The sequence below is a fragment of the Myotis lucifugus genome, unplaced genomic scaffold (assembly GCF_000147115.1).
Source record: "Myotis lucifugus unplaced genomic scaffold, Myoluc2.0 scaffold_655, whole genome shotgun sequence".
Classification (NCBI taxonomy): domain Eukaryota; kingdom Metazoa; phylum Chordata; class Mammalia; order Chiroptera; family Vespertilionidae; genus Myotis; species Myotis lucifugus.
Window position 1 is genome coordinate 84787 of NW_005871703.1, and position 6114 is coordinate 90900.

The following is a 6114-nucleotide window of genomic DNA, read 5'->3' on the forward strand; positions in this document are numbered from 1 at the left end:
TTGACACCGTGTTTTCTGTTATTAACTCATGTGACGGGTGCTCTTCATAGAGTATTTTCAGCCGCCCGTGAAAAAACAGGCTTGCTCCAGCAAGTACTCGAAGCTAAAATGAAACAACAGAAGCCCGGCCATCAGACGAAGCAACGTCTTCCTTGTGGGAACTAGGTCAGGACGAGTTTGTCAGCGTGGCAAGGACCTAAGTCTCCAGGTGGCCAATATTTCTGTTGTCGGGCTGTCCTGTCCCACCCACCTCCTGAAAAACCACAAAACGGACTCTTTAAACAAGGCCCAGTGACTAGCAAGTAATTCAAAAGTTTTATGTGGGAGAGAGGAAATATGATAGCTCCTCTTTAAATGACGATTATGTTGCATACCTTTAAATGCATGTCAAATTAAGATTAACCTGCAAAGTAAACCTTAAAGTTGTTAAAAATTCTTTTTTAAAAAAAAATATTTTATTGATTTTTTACAGAGAAGAAGGGAGAGGGACAGAGAGTCAGAAACATCGATGAGAGAGAAACATCGACCAGCCGCCTCCTGCACATCCCCCACTGGGGATGTGCCCGCAACCAACGTACATGCCCCTGACCGGAATTGAACCCGGGACCCTCCAGTCCGCAGGCCGACGCTCTATCCACTGAGCTAAACCAGTTTCGGCGTTAAAAATTCTTAAAAACTTTTTTTAGTAAAACACATGGGTACTAAAAATAATGCAAAAATAATTTGCTATCCCCCCCCTCCCCCCGCATCTCCCACACAATGCTTCTATAACAGCCAAGATGGTTCCGATTGCAAGTGACAGAAATCCAGTATAGAGGGCAAGGCTGACGCCTGAACAATTCGTACTGACTGGGTCTCCAGAGGAGTGGCCTGGGCAACGTCACTTATGTGCCCTGGCATGTGGCATAGGACTCATGCTGAGTGATGCCTGGTGAATTAAGATCCACTGTACCTATCACGTGTCTACTGCGAGGACAGGAGGCCCAGTGGCAGCCAGCCATGCGTAAGAAAACAGCCATGTACATCAAGAGAACCAGTTGGCCCTGGCCCAGCTGATAGTGGCTGAGCCACAAACCACCCATTCGGAGCCTCATGCTGGATGGTGATGGGACCACCCAGTGCAACCTCTCTCTGGGGAAGGTGGGGGATGAGAAGCAGAGACCAGAAGAAGGTGCTTGGGAAGGTGGGAAGGCTGAGAGACCTGGGAAGGGGAAGAGAAGCTGAGCTAGTCCCCAACCTCTGCTTTCCTATTTTTTTAAAAAAAATATATATTTTTATTGATTTCAGAGAGGAAGGGAGAGGGAGAGAGAGAGAGAAACATCAATGATGAGAGAGAATCATTGATTGGCTGCCTCCTGCACGCCTCACACTGGGGATCGAGCCACAACCTGGGCATGTGCTCTGACTGGGAATCTAACCATGACCTCCTGGTTCATAGGTCGAGGCTCCACCACTGAGCCACGCCGGTTGGGCTACTTTCCAATTGCTGCTTCCCCTCACCCCGGGCCCCTCACCATATTTCTCAAATTCGTGGAGTCACCATTGGTCCCCGCAGCCAGAAAGAGCAGAACACACACATTCCCTGGTCTCTCGGCCCCGGCAGAGCGGGCAGCAGGCGGCTTCGCCTGGCAGGGCTCATCTTGGAGCCTCTGAGCCGAGGGCTCGCTGAGCTCGCTGCTAACTGTGCCCCCACCATCTGCTGGATGATTCACGCCCGGCTGTATGCAAAGCTGGGGCTCCATTCGGGTCTTTGGACTGGAAGTCATTCCAAAATCAAAGGTGTCAAGTGTAGTGGCCTTAACGTTCTGGAATCCTTTTAGGAAATGAGAACCTTGTACCATCTTTTGATAAAAATGTGAAGATGGTTCAGAGAAGCCCTGAGATGACTCCTTCCCCCAACGGCCGCCCCCCCCCCACCCCCCCCCGAATCAGAGACTGGCTCTCCCCTGCCCAGGCTCACAGTCCACTTCCTGGACCAGCTTTTTTCCATTCTTCCTCCTTCCTCCCTCTTTTTATTTTTCTCTCTGTTTCTTTTTTAAATATTATTTTTAATCCCCACCAAGGGTATGTTTTTTAAAATTGATTTTAGAGAGAGAAGAAGGGAGGGAAGGAGAGATAGAGGAATAGAGAGAGAGAGAAATATTGATGTAAGAGAGAAACATCAATTGGTTGCCTCCTGTATGCACCCCGACCAGGGATTAAACCTACAACCTCGGTATGTGTCCTAACCAGGAATGAATCCAACCTGCAACCTTTTGGTGTATGGGATGGCATTCCAACCCACTGAGCCACCCGGCCAGGGCTTCCCCTGTTTTATAACTTCAGGTGCAGAAACCTGAGTTAATCTTATGCCGTAGTGCATAGCACTGTAGCATCTCTAGCCCACATAGGGCCCTCTCTTGCTTGTAATTATTTATTCTCATTATCTACATCCCCCTTTGCCATTCTCCACTCCCTCCCCTCCATAGACAAATGTTCTAGTAAGTGAATCTCTTGTTTGTGGTTGTTTCTGTAAAAGGAGTATTGCTGTTTTGTATTTCAAATTCTACAAATGCACACATTTTAAAGGGTCACAAATGATATTGGGGTGTATTTCTCACTCTGATCCTCATTTGTCTTACCTGGTGCTCTCCATCTATGTGGCTGTGTGTGCACCTAACCCACTGCTTCTCAACATGCCAACTTCTCTGTGGGGTGTGTGCTGGGCTTTGCCCCCTCGCCCCTCTGACCCACGTGGCACCGTGCTCTGTGCTCTGGGAAGTGGAACTCTGTGGCCTGGGTCCCTGGGTCCCTTTCCTTTCAGTTTCCCGCCGGGTTGGGCCTTGGGAAGATGCATCAGGAGGTTAGAGGGCGAGGTCGGATGTTTGTCTGATCTGATGGCTCGGGGAGCAGTGGCTGTGTTCCTCTACCAACGGTCACAGCCCACGGCTCACGTTCCCGGCCCTTCCCCCTTCAGACACATGGGCTTCGGGGTCCCTGGTCGGGGCCTGGACTCGTGCAGCTCACCAGTCAGCAAGCAGCCCCTCCGCCATCCGTATCCCGACTCACCTCTTGGCGCACCCAGAGGAGGACACCTGCATCACCTCTAACTCCTCACCACCACCAGGGCTCTGGGGCAGACCTCCTCACTCTTTCTTTCTGCCTCTGGCCCTTTGCTTTCCAATGTCAGTGCCTTCTCCTGGATCCAGGAGCTGGAGCCTCTAGGATAATGATCGTTCTTTCTTGCCTTTCTGGTCCGTTAACAGCAGTTCCCCACCTGCGGGGATTTCACCCAGGAGGCCCGTTGGCACTGTCTGGAGCCAGTTTTGGTTGTCATGGTTGAGGTGGGTGTGGGAACTTCCTCTATTTTCATTCAATGTTTCTATAAATCTAAAACGGCGCCCAAAAGACACAATCTAGCCCTAGCCAGTTTTGCTCAGTGGGTAGAGCGTTGGGCCATGGACTGAAGGGTCCAGGGATTGATTCCAGTCAAAGGCATGTACCTTGGTTGCAGGCTCGATCCCTGGCCCTGGTTGGAACACGTGCAGGAGGCAACCAATGGATGTATCTTGCTCTCACCGATGTTTCTCTCTCTGTCTCTTCCTCTCCCTCCACTCTCTCTAAAAAACATTGGAAAAATATCCTTGGGTGAGGGTTAACAACAACAACAAAATCTATTAATTAATTAAAGAAAAAAACCCCACATCTATTAATACCAGGTCATTATTTCTAGTCTCTCCCAGTTAAAAACCATAGCGCCTGACTACATCTGTATTTTCTACAAAGAAAACCATTCAACACAGAAAAATTCGATCATAAAATCAGTTACATATACACAACCTTGAACTGACACCACCCGCCCCGATTTCCATGCTAAGAAGGATCCAAAGTTTGCACGAGTGCTCATCTTCGCAGTTTCAACAATTCAGTTACTTACCTTAGAAAATACCAGAGCCTTGGACCAGTGAGCCACATGGAGAGCTCTGGGAAACAAGTTCACCTTCACGTTCCCTTCTCAGTCTCCGCCTCCAAGACGACATTCTTTGCCAAAGAAGTCTTGCTTCCCACTTGGAAGTGGGGACGGTTATACACCCACAGAGCCGCGGACGCACGGATGCTTCCTGGACTCGTGCAGCTCACCAGTCAACAAGCAGAGGACCTGTGCCGCTCCCAGTCCCCGACCTGAGTTGCCTCGCCCACTCCTTTCCCGAGGTGTCTCCAGCCCACGTCCCAGGGCGCCTCCTCCAGGCAGGCGGCGGGAGTTCTGGAGCAAGGGGAGGCAGCCCTCTCTGCTCCTTGTCAGCGTGCCCGTCCCTCTCACAGCCTGGATTGGCACCCTGTCCTGGGCTCTCCTGGGGGACAGCCCCTTGCTCCCAGCTGTCACACAGCCCAAACCCCATCAGCCACTCCCTTGCAGGTAACCTTTTGTTCTAGCGGCCACGATTCAGTGTTCCCCGAGCTCTGTCCATACCTGGATAGCTGGCTCCCTGCCACTCGTGTGGGGCCCACACAGTTCAGTTCTGCTGTGACCAAGGTAGCCCCTTTCCAGCCCTGCCCCCCTGCAGAGGTGCGTGTCTCCTGAGAAAGATCTGAGCAGCCCCGTGCCCGCACCCCTGAATCCCAAAGGGCTCTTCGTTTTTAGAATCAAACCTCCGGGTGTCTGGCCCCTCCCCCAGGCACCAGATAGTGAGGTCCCAGCCCTGCCTCACGTGTGCCCACGCCCTGCCCGTGGACACCTTCCCTCCACACGGTCCAGGAGACCACAGGGCATCTCGGTTCCCCTGATGGGCTCTAGGGCCATGCAACCTAGGTCGTGATGCTGACTCTTCCCAGAACCTCTTAGATCCTGGGGTTCCTACCTGTAAGGTGGGGAGAAGAGCCACATCCACCACCTCAGGTTGAGGAAAGTGCTTGCTCAGCCCATGGCCTGGCTCCTGCCAATAACTGGGAGCCATAGAGACTCCTCTTGCAATGTCACCTCCTGGGCTGAGGGCTGGGCAGGCCTGAGCTGCGCCTTTATTGACATTCTTACCGTATTCACTTAAACCCTGTACTCTGCCCTTGAACTTCTGCAGTTTACAGGTGTTCTCCTGAACACCAAAAGGCTCTGCTTCTCACAGTCAAGATGGGACAGCCCGACGGCCAGCCAAGGGTGCCTGTGGGTGGGCTTCTTGGGACCACTGGGCCGTGGTACCCATGTCTTGCCCATGTTCTCATGGCAGGGATGTGGACAGGCACGGTAGGACAGAGCTGGCTGGGCCTGTCCTCTGCAGAAACAGGCGGAGACCCCCAAGAACACTCCACGCAGCTCAGTTGGGAACAGCCTCCCCTTGACCCAGGCGTGGGTTTTGGGTAAGAGAGCAGGCGATTGCAGCCTCTGTGGGGACTTGATGGAGGCCATCTGAACACGTCCCACCGTGGGCTCCTCACAGGTGCTGCTGCGTCCGTCTGAAACCTCTCCCAGACATATGTGTGCGTGTGTGTGCACGTGCCCACCCAGAGCCTGGGCTTAACAAAATGACTACTCCGGCCTTCCACTTTTACCTTAAAAGCAGGTGTAGGCTCTGACCCGCTTTCCCTTGACCTGTTCCAGGGTGTTAATATTCTCCCGACCCCTTAGGAAGGTGGTGAGCACCGTGAGGAAGACGGCAGGCCGAGGGTACCAGGCCTACCCGCTCTACCCACCTGTATAGCTCCTTTAGTTCCCATCAAGGTCATCAGCCTCCTGTTCCTTCTTCTTGCAGTTCCTCCCACACGGGCCCTCGTAAGTCACCAGCTCTCCTTATAAAACCTCAGGAACTTTCTATGCACAAAGCAGCAGAGAGGCAGCCAAAGGAAGACAGGCTGATCTGACTACACCAGCATGTAAAACATGTGAAGTTGAAAGAAACAATAAACAAAGTTAGAGGCAAACTAGAACCCAGGGAAGATATTTGCCACGACTATGAGGGGTAACAGATAGTATGTTCAGCAAATATTTACTGAGGCCATGCCGTTCGCTGGGGACTGGGGAAGGGAGCCGAAGGCTGCAGAAGCAGTTGATCAAGTCGTCTCGTGTGCACATGCGCACCATGGAAACGCGAGGCGAATGTGTCTGTTTCCATCAAGGTCGTCAGAAGAACCCCAGGGGGGACA